The sequence below is a fragment of the Chroicocephalus ridibundus genome, chromosome 3 (assembly GCF_963924245.1).
Source record: "Chroicocephalus ridibundus chromosome 3, bChrRid1.1, whole genome shotgun sequence".
NCBI classification, from domain to species: domain Eukaryota; kingdom Metazoa; phylum Chordata; class Aves; order Charadriiformes; family Laridae; genus Chroicocephalus; species Chroicocephalus ridibundus.
In genome coordinates, this window is record NC_086286.1 from 6,702,782 (window position 1) to 6,719,495 (window position 16,714).

A 16,714-nucleotide genomic window follows, 5' to 3' on the forward strand; every position below is an offset into this window, starting at 1 on the left:
GTCTTCCAACAGAATGAATTACAGAGGCTCCCTCTGCTGCAAATTGGACGCATTCTCAGCTTTCTTTAACTTTTAAGCCTTGCTTTTTCAGCCAAAGCGGGTCCTCAAATACTTGGCGTGCAAGCCGGCAGCAGAATAAGGAAGCAAGAAGGCCAAATGGTGAAATGGCAGCTCCCCAAAGACAGTCCTCTCTAAAGAGCCCTTCTGCTTGCCTTAGCGAGCATCTGCCAGTGCAAAGTCGATGGCTGGAGAAGTGGGGAGTGAAGAGGCCCTTGATGCTAACCAAGCGCGAGATCCAAGCAACTTGTATTCAAGAAACCTACAGGAAACAGAAATTGGATAAAGGCGCTTGGTTTGGAAGAAAGCTCTTGCATGCATTGCCTACACAGATCAGAAATTCTCACCAAGCTTGAGATGCACTGGAAGGTAACCTGCCAGACAGACCTAATTCAAGGCACCTTAAAAGCCAGTGAAAGACTCACCTGGACTTCACCCATTCTGGATAAAGTCCCCGAGAAAATGTCTTGAAAATGTCACTTAGTTCCAGAAAACTTCTGAATTCTTAGAAAGCCCTTCTAGATGTTTCATTGGGAAAACGGAGAAGCTATTAGGGTGCTGAAATGAGACACCCTGCAATGATTTAGTGAACTTCCTGTTGGAAAAGTCAATCTTCAAATAAAAATATGCAACAGTAAGAAAAAGTAAGGTTCGTATTTACAACATTGTGAAACAGGCTCTGTTTTTCATGGCCTTTACAAAGAGACTCCCATTTCATTTCTCATCCTTCCATTAACTGCCTGATTTTGGACAAGCTATAATAATTTACCCCACAAGAAAACACGCTTAATTGTTAATGCTGGAGAAAGCCTTGCAGAGCCTTCTCTAATGGGAGCTCTGAGTAGGCAGGTTCCTCTGAACCCCAAAGACATCAGTGTGTACCTTATTACAAAAACATCAATCCTCAGACTAGAAACTGTCTCCTCTGGTCCGACAAAAAGCTGTCGAAGCATTACAATAGCTATCTGGTGATCTAGTTTGGATCAATTACAGTAATTGACTCTAATCTCTGCTGCTGTCTTCTGTGCAAAATATATCAGATCCAACAACGTAGACCCTTTGAATGGCCTGAATTGATAGAGGTCCTTTGGAGACAACAAGCGTACAAGCCAATATACACCAACCAATGACAGAGTCATGATGTTTTCCTCCAGATTTGGTTATTGAGTCAAGATGTCTGAGCATAAACAGTGTGGTCAAGAAAGTACCTGCTTCAGGAACACACCACCCAAAGTCCAGAGGAGAAATCTGGCTCTCTTGATGCTGAAGGCAAAGCAACGCCTGACATCAGTAAGGCCAGACGTCCTGTAGGAGATCCCTGGATTTTTGGAGTGTCATGGGATGTACAACCACTCTATTAGTCATTTCCAAGGACCCTGTTGTGTTTGACAGTTGCTGATTTGCCCAGGGCTCGTTTGTCACTAGCTTCCGCTGCTCAGCTCTCCACAGCCCCAGTGACACTGCCTGGGTTCCTGCTTCTTGCATGCTTTAGGAGCTCAGATCTTCTTTTACCTTTGTTTATCCCTCTGTCTTTGTTCCATCCCCTACTTGGGTAATCCTTATCAAACATTTATGTTCCTTTATTTCCCTGCTGCAGACCGTTTCATCACTTTCACTCTGCTATGATGTCTTATATCTCTAGCCCGCTTCTTACTTTTTTCTGAATTGCCACACAAGAATAGTGAACTGCTTATTTCATTCGCACGGATGTATTTTTTTATTCCCACTGTGCTCCTTTCTGACCCACACGATCTGTCTACGGTGCAACACTTAAGGATGCGGACGTCACTCCTAAGACACCCTTCCTTTCCTCCACATTTTTTTTTGACGGTCAGAGTATCTCAGCTAGACATCTGCCTCTCTTATCTTTTCTCTCCTGTGTATATAGAGCCCTAGATCATAATGGTCTGGGCTTTTCTTCATTCTAGATGATGTACTTGATCACTGCATAACCAGCCTGATAAATCACACAGGAAGCGTTTGGGAGGGTTGGACCCCATTTGAATTGATTTTGGAGAGCTCAATGAGCAAATCAGATAATCCATGAAATGGTAAATGTGGCCCAAACACTGTCCCTTGCTCAGACTGCCGCAGTTCATCAACACTAAGCCAGTTCTCACAGATCTACCTCTGGGGGAGGTGTCACCTTGTCAGTAAAATAAATACGCTAAATCTTTGAAGAGTGTTGTCATAAACTATGTCACAGTTGTACATGGATAAAAGTTTTCTAGTGACTTGGTAAAATCTCAGATTCGGTCCTAGCTCTCTTTTCCGCCCCCCCACAACTTTCTCACATCCTTTCGACTGGCCAAGGTATTCTGAAGTGCTACAGCAATGCTTATGCTTGGTGGCACGTAATAGCCACTACCTTCAGGAGAAAAATGGTGCAGTGCATCCACCGGTGTGACAGTTTTCTGAAGGGAAGAGGTTTTAATGAACATATGAACGCAAGTCGAAGAGACAACGGAGTGCCGCAGAAACCTACAGATGCAAGAGGCCCCATGAGGATACAAAGCCAGATCAATACCCCAGAAAGTTAGCAGGTTATTAAGATAAATGATTATCATGAGATTGTTTTGAGAGTTCGCAATACCTGCAGAAATTTAAAGGCCTGCTTAAATTATGGCAGCGAGCTACTACTGTTTCAGAAAAATTCTTCTAACGGAAGGAACATGAGAGGGAGGATATATAGAAAAAAATCAATAAACGCCTGTGACCTAAAGCTGGGTTTTCAAGTTAGTTTTAAAGAGTTTCTTTAAGGCATTTGAATCCTTGGCTTCCGTTGAATTGCAGTGTTTAAACGCAGTGATATCCTGGTTCTACAAGGAACCACAGGAACAGGACAAATCTAAGATGCATTTGATAGGAAATGAATCTCTATGGAAAGGGTAAAGAGGTATTAATTTATTTAATTTTTCTAAGGAAGGAATTAGTTCTTAGGTAAAATGGGGGGGGGGGGGGCACAAATCCATGGAGCGCACCAGCCTCTCTGTCCTCGTGATGCTTTCTGCTGTCGTTTAAGTCCCAGAGCTATGTGACCTGAAAAATTGTCATTGTTTTGTCCCTGATGAGGCATAGGTTAGATTCATCTGAAGTCCATTAATCCGTTCTTTCTCCAGAGATAAAGTACACAGCTATTTAACTGCGTTGCCATGTGCAGCTCTCCCTCTGTTCTGATTTAGGGGTTCTGTAAGAGTTACAGAAACTCTGACAACAATTTAAAAAAAGGACATATAGATAAATGTTTTGGTTTATCATGAGCAGAGTAAGTGCGGCAGGGCAGACTGCTTTGAAAAAATCCTGCCGCTGTTGAAGCCCCTGGGAGATTCGTCACTCCCCATCCTGGAGCGTCAAGCACCGCCTCGTGAATGCTGTGAGGTTGATTTTCCCTATCAACAGAGCAGGGATCGCAGCTCTGCCTTTCTTCTCCCGGTGAGCCCTCCTCGCTGTTTACACTGCAGTTCTTCAGGAGGGCAGCGCTATCTCCAAGGGTTTGTCCGTAACATACTTAACAAAGCGGGACCTTGCTTCTGAGCCCCCACTCCATGCTAACACCTGTACCGGCAGAAAGAAAGTACGAAAATCTTGTGCTGACCAGACATCAACCACTGCCCACAACTTGGTTGGGCCTAAACAAATCCCCAGCATGGTAAAGCACTGCATTTTGAGGTACGTTAAAGAAATAGGGCTTCCAGCTGTGCAAAAAAATTCCTTACTTTTTTGTTACATGGGATGTGGTGTGGCCTGAAGGTCTAAGGTCAGATGGGGAGCCATTGGGTTAACTGGGTTGGCATTGTTTTATTTTTCAGAGGTGATGTTTCAACACAAAACATTTTTTCTCCTTTGTTTTGCCTCCTGGCAGTGGAAACCCCTTCGGATATTTCATTTCTTGTGGCTCATGCAGAAATGGCCTCTAACACTGAACATGATTTGGGTACACTGTTTGGAGCGCTGGTTTGCTGCCAGCTGCCCAGCCCTTCCTTCAACAACTTTGCAAATGTGAGTGCTGAAGGACATGTCTAGAAATCAGCCTTAAAGCATGGATAGGGGCAGGTCCTGCAAGCTCTGGGACATCTCAGGACATCTCTTCCAGGACCACTATAGACTCTACCCTCCCAGAAGAGATCTCCTCTCTCCATAAAGAGGAGACACAGAAAAGAACTTGACAAAACTTTTGGAGCCAAGTACTGCCCCATGTTTTCAGCTGAAAAACAATAGCTTAAGACACTATCAGACATGGTTGTTGTAAAGGTTGGTAGGGGCACTTAGGAAAGGGAGAGCATCGCAAAGGCATCCCCTGCAGGTAACTGAACGGTGCACAGGCTGCACCTTGCAGAAGGAAGAGTGTTTAAAAAAAAAATTGGTTTTGTGGTGTACAGGTGTTTGCACTGTAACAGTGACAAAGGAAAAAAAAAATTTAAGTAAGGTTGCAGGAAGGAACAGCAGACTTTTTATGGTGCGAGAGCTGCTATTCAAGGTCAGTGATAAATAACTCCTGTGATTAAGATAAAAAAACCCATGCAGGAGTAGAGACAAAATGGAGTTTTGCGCAGAAAGTGGGCAGCCTTGCACATCAAGCCCCTCTGGGTACTACGAACCGAAGGTAACAACAAGGACTGCATTCGTCCCTCTTCCTGGGGAAAGGAATGGGAAAGAAAAGCAAAAAGCCCCGAGATGTCTCTTTGTACTGGAAGGGTCTCCAGTTTACATCCTCTGCCATCAAGAGGATGTTCTTCCCCTCGGCAGAAGAGGACCAGGACTCATCATGGAAACATTGTTCCTACCTGATTAATCTGTCCAGAGGGGTCACTTGCTCGGTGTACAAGAGACTGTATGAGGAGGTTCTTCAGGACTTCAGATGAGAGGTAGATTATCCACAGTGGAAGGGAGGCCTGTCAAGGTGAGCATCGCCCTGAAGATGGTGTAAGGACACGAGACATTAGCACATGAAAACAAATGGAGAAAGTTGAAATAACTTTGAAAACAAATGTTTGAAAAAGATTGGGAAGATCAAGAAGAAAAGACAGAGTGAAAAATGCAACCGTCAAGGAGATAATGAGGCATAAATGGCTGTCAGAGAATAGGAAGCTCCAGTGGGTGGATCAGATGCTCATGACAGAAAAGTGAAAACAGTCAAAACAAGTGATGAAGGGGGAGCTTAGATCTTCAAAGAGTGCCAGGCTATTCGCTGGAGGACTGAGAAGCTTTGAAGCAAAGGATACAGTCAGGAAGGTATTCAAAAGGGGGTGGGGACCGAGCGGGAAGACAGAGATGAAGTCAAGGGCCAAAGAGAGATGACACGAAGTGCGGCGCTGGCGGAGACCAAAGGGAGCCCGTGTTCCGTGTGCGGCGGCGGGAAGCGCCACCAAAGCAAGGGGCACAGCCTCGGCATGTCAACCTCCTCGGGGCAACGGGCATTTCTGCCGGCAGCAAATTCGGGCTGATCGTTAACAAAAGGCAGATACGAGCAGAGACGGGAGGGAACGCAGGCATCAGAACAGTGATAAAATAGACCGTTTGACCGGCAGCAAATTTTAAAGGCTCAACGTACAGCCGGGAGGGGGGAAAGGGCGACACCGTAAGTCTTGAATTTAGTGTCTGCGTGCCCCTGTTCACCTGCTCTCCCCAGCGGCCGCAGCAGGAGCACTGGGAGGCCTGGGGTCACCACAGGCTTTACGGCCAGCACGGCGAAAAAACTGCCGGAGTTTTCAGGAAGCTGCCCTGCCATCAGCCTGTAATGAGACATTTTTACAAGTGTTGATTTTCTGTCTGCTAATTTCATCCAGGCTTAATTAAAAGCAACTAGAGAGAGCAAGCGAGACAGAGCGGGGAGGAGAGGGGGGAAAAATAAAGTTATTGGACTTCACGTTCCAGGGACCCAAGCGCAATTTGGCAACAAAGTGAGGCCTTGAGGGTTTTTTTTTCACCTTTTTTTTTCTTTTTTAATGATATGTGCTAAGTTTATATTTATAGAGCTCCAGCTCCCTGGCACTGTCACTTCCAGCCAGCTTCATTACAGCTCTCACAGTACATGGCCGTTAATACTAATTCCATAATGACAGTGGAGCACTGAAGTAAAATTTAACAGTTCCTCAGTTAATCATTAAAATTAGCCTATCTCGGTGGATGCTGGATCTTTCTAATGTTTCAGTGCAATGCAATTTCAGGTAATAAATGAGATGGCGAAAGAGGGTTTTTAATGTGTTATCACCCCACGGAGGGCAATAAGAGTGCCTCCATCCTGGCTCAGAAATGCCGGAGGGGGCTGCGCGATCCCACTCCTTTCCACAACAGTTCACTGGGCAAAATCTATTCAGACACAGACACAAGGGATCGAAAGGTCAAAGAGTGTTAAGCAAATCAAAGATAGCCAGAGCACACGGCAAGCAAACAACCGTGCCGTATTTTTCTGATGGACTCTCAGAGACGATGCTGGGGACAGGAAAATGAGAAAGAAGGCGCAGTGTTGGCCAGGTTGATCTGCACTGTGATTAACCCCACCAGGCACAGGTGCTGGGGGCTTTTTTCTGGCTTCAGTCAGATTTTATTTATTATTATTATTATTATTCATTATTTTTTATGTTATTATTCCTGACTTGGATGGTCTTGCCTACAAGATGAAATGCCGTGGCATGACCTAGAGATTGAAGTCGCCTCAGAACCTGGGGGGACACATTTGAAAAGGTTCAGGAAGGGGACAGCTTGCTTATCAGGTTAATGAGGAATTCTTGCCAACGAAGGCTTTTCACCATGAAAAAGAAAAAAAAAAAAGGCATTTTATCATTAAAAGCAAAAGGCCGGCAACAATAAAAGATGATTTTGTTCTTCCTTATGAGTGGATGGCTGGTGGTAAATCATTATTAGAGATACTTCAGAAATAATCACTGGCAGCTCTTCTCAAATGTTGCTTCTTAAAAGCCACAGAGAGGTTGTCTTAAATAACGGCCTCAAAATATTTGCTCCTTTCTAGAAGAAAATCACCGAGCTAAATAACCACTAGGCTAGTAAGTACTTTAACTTTTGGTCTAGTTTCTCCTTTATGAGCTATTGACTTTAATAGCGTCAACTTAAATGTTGTGGCCACACAAATCTGTCCATGCTCCACAGGGGGATGATTTTATTTTGGAACATCTTAAGGTAATTCACCCTGTGGGGCTGGGGTGCCACATATCTGCATCCTAATTGCGGGTGCTGCCTGTGCTGGTGACGGGCAAGTGTTTCAAGGCAGCTCCTATGAATAAGTGTAAGTTGGTGTAAGTCAGCACCACTGAATGTGTTTTGATCTTCGAAGTCAATTTGCGGGACGCCTGCTGCGTGTCCTTTTCTTTCTCCTCCTCTTCCTCCCTCTCTGACTCCTGCCAGTAACAGGCCGATGCCACCAGCCAAGCCAGAGGGTTTTTTTCTAACAACTGCTGTGAGTCCGTGACCAAAAACAAAGCTTGAAATATTTTGAACAGACAGATGCTGGTACACGTTGACCGAGGTTTCGAGTGACTGATAATACCACATACTGTGTTTATCTTTCTTCAGCAATGAAACTGCAAGGAAAAGACAACAGCAGAGAGGAAAATGTCATTTTCTGGAGTCGGTGTTCTCGTCTCTCCTTTTTGGCGTTTGCACGTGCTGCTTTGCCTTCAAGAAAATAGGATCCGCTCTCCGTAACAAAAGCAACTGCAAGAACTCAAGTAAATTTCCCTCCTGGACCCTCTGTCCTCCCAGAAGACATTCAGGCCCTCTCTTCGTCTCAACAGACAGCTGAACCCGGGGGCATCTCCTTTTCTTAAAAGAAAAAGAAAGGTAAAATAAGATTTTAATGCCAGTGAGTGTCTATGAGAGGTCAAGGCCGATCACGGATCTCGTTTAGCTACATGGCATAAGTGTCAAAGCCAAGTTATCACCTGCGACTCCCTGTAACTATTTATTCCCTACCATTAGTAGGGCAGAAAAAGCAAGTTGTCAATGGCATCACTGTGGTTTTAAGCACGCTGCGGTCAGGAAGCAGCTGTACCTGCTCCAAGGCACGGCTTTGGTAGGGACTCATCCTGACGTTGCTCCTGCCTTGCTGCCCAGCCGGCAGGAATAAATGCTAATCCCCAGCACGGCCCGGCGATGCTTCCCATTGGCTGCTCCACTTCTGCTCTGTGTTTCATCCAAGGTCACAGCTCCAGGCGAGCGAGTATTGGCAGCCCCTCTCTGGCTACTTGCAGGAGATTGTTTATTGCTGAAAATAAATCTTGTCAGGGTGTTAACTGACCTCCTTTCTAGTGTTTATTATCTTATTCTTCTCCACGGTTTACAGAAAAAGGGGTTCAATGGAATAGGTACTGCTTACTTTGCCCCCGAGTTTCTGGAGGCAAAGCTGGTATTATCCATCAGATCTCCCTGTAGCATTGGCTTGTAGCAAATCTGAGCAACTTGCAGATTGAAGCCAAGCTCCCCAGCAGGGCGGGAGGGTTACCCTTTCCCTTCCAGGTGGCTGCTGCAGTGCGACAGCCGTCGATAGACACAGGGCCATGAAATGAAGCTTCGTGGAGGAGCTGGAGAACTGCTTGCAGGTGGGACCGGGTTGGTCGGTGCTTGATTTTGCTGCTGCTGAAAGCCAGGGAGATCTCCTCATGCTGCTGTTGCCTCTCCCCTACCCCCCGCCACTCTTTTCTTCTGAATGACGGACACACAAAATACTTTTTCAAAGCAAAACTGTGCTAAATCGTCAGGAACGGTGGTAAAATGATAATTAAACAATGTGTTTAACGAGCAGGGAACAAGATCAGAGCTGACTGTGTGGCTGTGAGGCCTTCTTTAGGCAGCAAGAAGAAAACAAAAATATATGGAATAAGGTTAGTTAACTTCATCCACCTAAATGAGCATTGTAAGGACAAATATTCTGTTCACATGTACCCTTTCAGCAGCATGTTTAATTTGTTAAGCCCAAGTGGATTCATAAAGTGAGCCCCTTTATCTTCATTAAAACTGATGAGAATGAATTGCAAGATGTGGCATTATTATTCTGGCGTGATTCACTCCCTTCGTGAGCCTCCGAAGCATTGAGGAGCACAAATAGGCTGCAGTGCAGCCATGTCAGGCTTTGCCATCGCCGCCTTGACAAACCGGAGCCGTTCTCTCCTTCACCTCAGGATATGTAAAAGTAATGGCAGTCCAGCAGCAGCATTAAAAAAGAAGGCAGAAAGTGTTCCCATTTCAGGGCGAATTAGAAGAATTGGTTTTCTGCGGTCAAAAAGAGACTGCCACAAACCCAGCAAGCAGGTGCTTCAGCCTTTGCAAAATATTCCTTCATGTCCCCTCATTATATGACAAAATAGGTGCTTAATTTTTGAAACTGCTCTTTCTAGGCTTACAAGGATTTTAATTAACATTTTCTTCATTATAAAGAAGCTGAGCTGTGTCACTTCTTGCTCTCAGATTGCCTGTAGTATGTACCTTTCTTTTGGTCTCTCTTCCTGGCGCTGACATTGCTTCCAGGGCTTTTCAAGGTTTTCTGAGAAAGCTCATTACTTGCGCCATCAGTCTAAATTAGGCCAAAAAAAGAAATTTAAGAGTAAGCAAAGCATGCAGACAGATTGCTCCAGCTAGCAGGTGCCTGTGGGCTGGGCAAAGCAACCTTGAGGCTTGTAGGCATAACCACAAGCCTTTCTTTATGTGGCAGAAGAACCAGTAAAGGTCTTACACGAAACAGTAACGGCCTGCCAACAATGATGCTACATATCACGGCTTCAGGAAAAGGCATACACGGGGCCGTTCCAGAATTTGCATTATGTGGACACAAGAGCAAAATGCTACAGCTGAAGGAGGAGACAGCTTCTAGCAAACCCTTGCTCTCCTGGTAAAACCCTACGTGAATGCCGAAGTCCTTAAACAAACAAAGACCCCACCAAACACAACAATGCTTGGTGTCAGCTGGCCACCAGGAGCTCACCGTCAGCAGGACAGCCTTCCCTTGCAAAGTACGTGACCCCAGCAGTAAATTATTTTTGCCTTCTGTGCCACCCCTTATGGCCTGGTCACCTGAAGCAGCTTGAAAGCGTTTGATCTGATATCTCATCAGGACAATAGCCTTGCCACTGTTAGTTGAGTGCCACAGCCAAGCCCACTTCTGGATTTCTCGAGATGAGCTTGAGTTCATGAACAGCTGGCTGGGAAATGGGAAGTGCTAAATGCAATGCACCCATAGAGTGGATTAGACCTACTGTATTATACCTTCGTTACATCAACTCCATAACCTCACAAGGGCACAAGCAGAATGATTGTCACTTAAGAAAAAGACTTCTTCTCTTGGCCAGAAATACGTCTTATCCCCAAACTCCCAATCAGATCACAATCATGGCATCTCGAGTCAAACTATGTACCCCTAATCAACGCCTCTACATATTTTCTAGCCAAGGATACAACCTGGTTATACCCTCATTCATTCATCAATCATGTCCTTTTGTTGGACTTGTTGCTTTGAGATCCTCTGGGTGAGGGCCAGGGGAGCAGGAGGTCTGTGTTGAGTTTTGAATGTGGTCCATACATACTGGTTTCCCAGAAAAGGAAATCGCCCAGCAGCACTGCTACTGGAGACACCTTCAATGAGCTGGTGCCATCCCTCCCACCCTGGATTTGGGTCTAGAGAGGGTGAATTCCTCGGGCATCGGGGAAGTGGCGGACCAGCTTGCTTCAAAGATTAAATTCAAGACCCTTCACTGCAGCAGGGGCAGTGCTGAGCACAGGGACCTCACCTGATGTATTTTCAGATCATCTTTGCTCCTCCGGCTGCTCACAGATGTGGCATGCTCACAGACTTGGGCAGAAGCCTAAGGAAAATGCGGCTGTAAGGGAAATGCAGTAGTGGAGCGCCTGGAGATGTGTCCGTACCCAGTGTTTCCCCAGGAGACGCACAGACATTGCTGCGGGTGCAGCCGCTCTTGCGGGCGCTGAACTCCCCGTGAACAGAAATGAATCCGCTTCCTCTGAGGCTTCGGTTCTTTTTGCTGTGGAGAGGGCAGGCATCCCCACCAGGTCCTGGTAATCAGATTTTGACTAGCTCCTCCTCCATATGTTTCTTTTTCCTTCTCCCTCGGTTTTGTTGAACTCCAGACAGTCGTTGCTTATCCACCTGCCTCTCGCTGGTGCGGGCTGTGACATCTATTTAATGTGCTGTCGAGGAAGGACGGAGAGCGAAACAACCCCAGCATATTGGTTATTAGTTTTTGAGGAGCTAAAGGCTCTTTCTGGCATTTCGACGACAGGAGGAGACAGCTCTGTTCTTCTTCAGTGGGATTTATAAATATGGATACGAGGGAAATTCAGGAACAAGAGGCCAGGAGACGCAAACAGGCTGGCTCTGACCTCGGTGCAAGCAACTGGCTCGCTTTGATGGGTGTATTAAATCTGTAAATAGATGTACGTAACCAGGGCAAGGCTTTTCCTTCATGTGCTTGCTTTATAAAACAACGGGTAGACAAACCAAATTATCGTTGGGTGTTTGGCCACCTCATGACTCTTTAAGAAAGAGATTCGCATGTTAAGATCTCTTGTCTCTGTGGGAAAATTTGGTCGTAGCTTCTCCACCGGCACTTCTGGGCAAAGCCGAGTGCAGCCCTCGGGCACTAATTAACAGCTGAAGGTTTGATGATGCCACATCCATCCGCAGAGGGATACGAAGTGGCTGACGGGACAGCGGGGAGCGCAGAAACCTCCTGTCCCCCCAGGCAAAAGAGCAGGCAGGCACGCAGATTAACTTACAGAAATTAATAGTTAGCGCACTGAAAGACCTAAAGGCAGCACTTAGTACGTGCAGGGAGAAGCCCATGCTGGGGAGCTTTAATTAAACTAAGCAGCTTGCGGAACAACATTGCGAAAAACTGGATAAAAAAATGTGTGGTGCCAATGGGTTATTACCATAAACTCTCACCTGACGTCTCCCCGGGGATGCCCTCCTCTCCCCGCCGGTGCAGAAAGCTCCTAATCCCCCCCAAGCAGCTGATGCCAGAGATGCCAGGCCAGCTGATGGATGAGGAAGCGGGTTGCCAGAAGGGTTTTCCCCCGCTGGGGGCTGGGAGAGGGAGCGCAGCAGGGCCCGGCGGCCGGCTTTCCTCTCATTACTCCGGCGCTGGCCGACGGCCAGGGCTTTCGGCGCTGCCTTGCCCCTGGCTGGGAACAAGGAGCCAGTAATCACTCCGTCTTGGATTTTGGAGCTTGCAGAAACAGATTTTTTAATTTTTATTTTTTTTTTTTAGACCATCTCCTTTCAGACGGCGGAGCTCAGCTCTCCCCCCAGACTGTATAATTTTGTCCCCGGGCTTTTCTGGGTACCGTTGTGGCATTTGCTTGGCACCAGCATTTTTGCTGCCATTTCTTTGCTGGCCCTCTGAAGACGAGCGCTCTTGCTTTGATCCAGTGTGGAGCCCCAGTTTGAAAAAATTCACACGCTGGCTTTGCTGTTTTCATTATGTTTCATTATGTTTTATGGTTACCGCTGAGAAAGAGATTTTTATTTGGAAGCTGTCACCTCTGCTTATATAAAAGGGGGGGAAAACACCACAAATCTTACAAATAAAACCTCATGGTGCAAAATAAACACATGCATTCACATGTGCGTCCTCTTTAGTACATACCTATAATTTAGCAGTGAACTTGGTGCTTTGCACTAGAGCTCCTGCCTGAGCCTGTGGATTACATGACTCTACATGGGTAGAGCTGGACACATGAATGTTTGAGACAAGCCCAAAAAATCGATGGATGGATCAATGCAAGTGAATATTGTACCTCTGCCAGAGCCACAAAGCATCACCCACCCCTGCTCATGGTGCCCTGACCGCTGGGGAGGGGGATCCAGGATGCTGGCAGAGGTAGCTGGAGTGAGGATTTACAGAGGAGAGGGTTCGAAATCCATTTATGGGTTGTTTTCACTGGTCTTAATGGGGGGACAAGTTCAGATACAGCTGCTTCAGAGTCAGCATGAAAATAGTGCTGCTTTCCCCGCCTCTGCCCCGCGGCGGGCAGCTGGGGTGACGCGTCACCCTTTTTGGGGTTGAATTGCTCCATTGCACAGGATGGCAGGTGGATGGCAAAGCTCTGTCAGCGGAGTTTCCTGCCCCACGAAAGCACTCGTGCAAGAGACGCCAAGCATCAAAACGATCTCTCCTAGGAGGCACTGCCGTGCTGGGTCAGAAGGCAGAGCCTGGAGGACGCAGATCACGCTGCTGAAACCCCGCTGCGATGCGTGGGGTGAGGTTTCTTCCACCAGCACATGGACTGGTGACGTGATGCACATCAGAGGTGCCTTTGGCCATGATGGGGCACGTCGGACGCAAGGGTCCTCTGCCGCTTGCCTCCACGCAGTCTGTGCTCCGCGTGTTGCCAATCCATGGGAACTTCTAACTAATCAATTTTTGAGGGAGGGATAATTACCAGCTTTTAGCTTGCCCACTGACATCAATGCTATCAAAGCCGCCTAAACACACGCTCTCTTTTCTGAGGAATTACCACCCTGTAACGCAATACCTTTGGCTCGTATTGATCCACCCGTGGCGGATTATGCACAGCTGTTGACAGATAAGCCTGAAAATATGAAACAGCCCCCTCAAAGTGCCGCTACCATACAAAGCCTTTATTGAATAGCAATCTAAACATTCAGGCTGCTCCTCTCAGATAACCTAATCTTTTCCTACGTTAACACCTCCACGCTGAAAGGAATCAATTATGTCTATCAGTCCATATAGATTGGGTGCTGCGTTTTTGGAAGCTTAGTCTTGTTCCTTCATTACTGGGTGCTCAATAAACCCTTTCAGTAGGAGCATTTTACAGTTATGTAATGAAAAACATCATATAAGTTTGGCTTTGGCTGATGCTCTGTGTTGTTCTTTTTTTGGAGATTGGATTTTATTTTTTTTTTTTATGTTTTATGACTATGAATTAATTACATAAAGCAGTCCTGAAACAGAAACCCAATCTGTCCTTTCACAAACTGGGCATTCTTTTTGCTGCTTATAAGGGGAAAAAATAAAAAAAAGAAAACTAGCAATAACAAAACAGAAATCAGCCATAAATATTTCATGTTTTCATTTTTCCTGAATTAACAGTTACTCTTCCCTTATTAATAAGCTACAGAAGAATTGTCATAGCAACAGTGGCAGCTCATCGAGGAAACCACAAGTGAAATGTAACCCTGGTCCTGCAGAGGTGGCTGCAGCAGTGCCCTGTGCAGGTGGGACTGGAGCGATGGTCCAGCCAGGCTCTGAGGATGCTCTATGAAAGGCTGTGCACACTGGCAGCCCAAGAAAAAAGGTGTCAGCAAACTCATTACACCAGTGTTTGGGGCAGTGGATGCTGCTCTTTGTTCTCCTGGGGCTTCTTACCTTGCTCCCCTTTTCTCCAGAGAGATCTGTCATTGCCACTGCTGCTTGTTCTGTGCCCCTGTGACGCTTCTCCGGCACTGAGCTGCAAAACAAGGTGCCACGGACAATAAATTTAATTGAGAACCTTCAATAACACATACTCCATTTTTAAAAAAAATCATTGGAAAGGAAGTTTCCAGATTCCCCAGCGGATTTGCCATATTTCCCCAAGGTCAGCGTGAGATAAGCTGTTTTCTTCTTTTAAACCAAAATATGCTGGAACATGGTATGGGTTTATCTAGTTTTCAGAAGGATGTTCTCAGTTTATGAAAAAACTTTGTCGGTGAGGGAAAATCGTGCCTTGAGTTTGGATAAAAGAAACAGCATTCCCCACTGAAATTTTATTTTAAAACAAATTACTGGGTGTTTTCATGGTATGTTTTTTCACAAATACTTTCTGCTGAAGAAAAGTCTGACCTGTTCCGTGTGGGTTGCTTTTACACTGTGTCCTACGGAGTACTGCCAACCCCAAACACACACACAAAAACCCCCACGAGTCAGACATTTAAACCATCATAAGACTAGTTATAAAAGAGTAAAAAAAGAAAAAAAGGCAACAGGAACTAAGGTTGCCCCATGGTTTAGGTTTATGTTTATGAATTTTAGGATTTACTTGAGTGATGTTTCCAAGCTTTTCTCTGCAAGCAGGAAAGTGCAGGAGATGTGGGCGCTCCTCTTCTGGTGGTCAGACATCGACAGCAGTCAGGCTTTTGTGGGGCCAAGTAGCCACTGCTTTCTAGCATTTTGAAGGCATTTCTCTGCCACCCTTCCTCCTCTTTCAGCCGATCGCCTCTGGTAGAAGACGAAATGCAAAATCTGGGATGTTTTCCGAACTGTTTTTTCACATGGGCGAGATGCTCGGTTCTGGCGACATGGAGTCACATGCCGGCAGTGAGGCCAGCACTCTTTAAATGCTCGCTGGAGACAGGTCAGCTCAGGTGCTGTGAAGAGGAGCTGTTTATTTTTCCAAAGCTTTTCTCAATTTCAGAGAAGCCAAGGGACTCTCTGCCCTCCTGCAGAAAGCCGTCTGCGGGGAGCATCCTCTCAAGCACAACACTTGGGCTGGAGATCTGTATCCCTGGCCTCCATCGCTCGGTATTCATTTACGGGGCGGATTCCGTGGAGGCAGAACGCCCTCAGCTTGCGTTTCACCTGGTTTGGCTGGTTTAGGTTCTCATTTGGTGGCAGGTAGAAGATGTCCTTTGTAAAAGTTTCCATTGGCTCTTGCGGTCCGGCTGCTCCAAGCAGTTTTGCCCCAACGCCAGGTCTAGCAAAGGCTGCTGGCAGCAGCCAGCACCTCCGAGAGTCCTTCATTCCTCCGGAGCCTTCCTCGCTGTCAGCCCCGGCACCACACTTTGCCCTAGCACAGCCTGTTCAGCGCCACCCTCTCCATCGGTATCTTGCTAATTTGCTCCCAGTTTATTTACAAAGACTTAAAGACCGCCCTTCCTCCCTTCAGATGCTGGAAATAGAGGACCCCGTTCAGCTTTTCAAGTGTATCTGAACCTGCATTCAGGCTTCGTTTTCTAGAAAAAGCTTGAGAAAAACTGGACGCGCAAAGCTGTTGTTGACAGCGATGTGCCCAGTCATCGTACAATGACGGTGAATGCACGCAGATGAACATCAAGATGTAGAACAGCTACGGGAAAAGATGAATATCAGCCAAACACAAGCAGCTGTAATAATTACATCGCAGTAAAGAAAATGTCAGGGAGACTCGATGAAGTGTTAAAGAAAATGGTTTTCCAGGCTTTACTGCGCTAAAGCGAAAAAAAATTGAAAATGCGGCCCAGGAGTCATCAATGTAATAATAATTTTTCAGTTCTCTCGGAGAGCCTGAGAGAACGGCTCTGGAAAGGACTCTGCATCCCAAAGCTTCTCCATGGGTGGTGGCAGAGTGCCCTAAATCCTGCAAATGGGAAACATGAGGCACTCATGCGCCAAGTCAGTAACTGATATTAATATTACATGCGCGCTATTTGGAAATGCTGCAACGGCGCTGGAACTGAGAGACTGGGAAAAGATTGTGTAAATAATGCTTTTCCATAGCGCCTTCCATGGCAGGCTTGTCATAACGAGCCTGCTGCAAGTCATGTTTTCCAGGGAGGGTGGAACCACTACACGATTCTCTTGGGGCATCCAGCTTTGGAATGTGCCATAACGTATAGAGTAGGGCAGAACAGAACAGAGTAGACTAGAACAGACTAGAATATTTTCGCTTGGAAATGACCTACAACGAACATCTAGTCCACCTGTCTGAC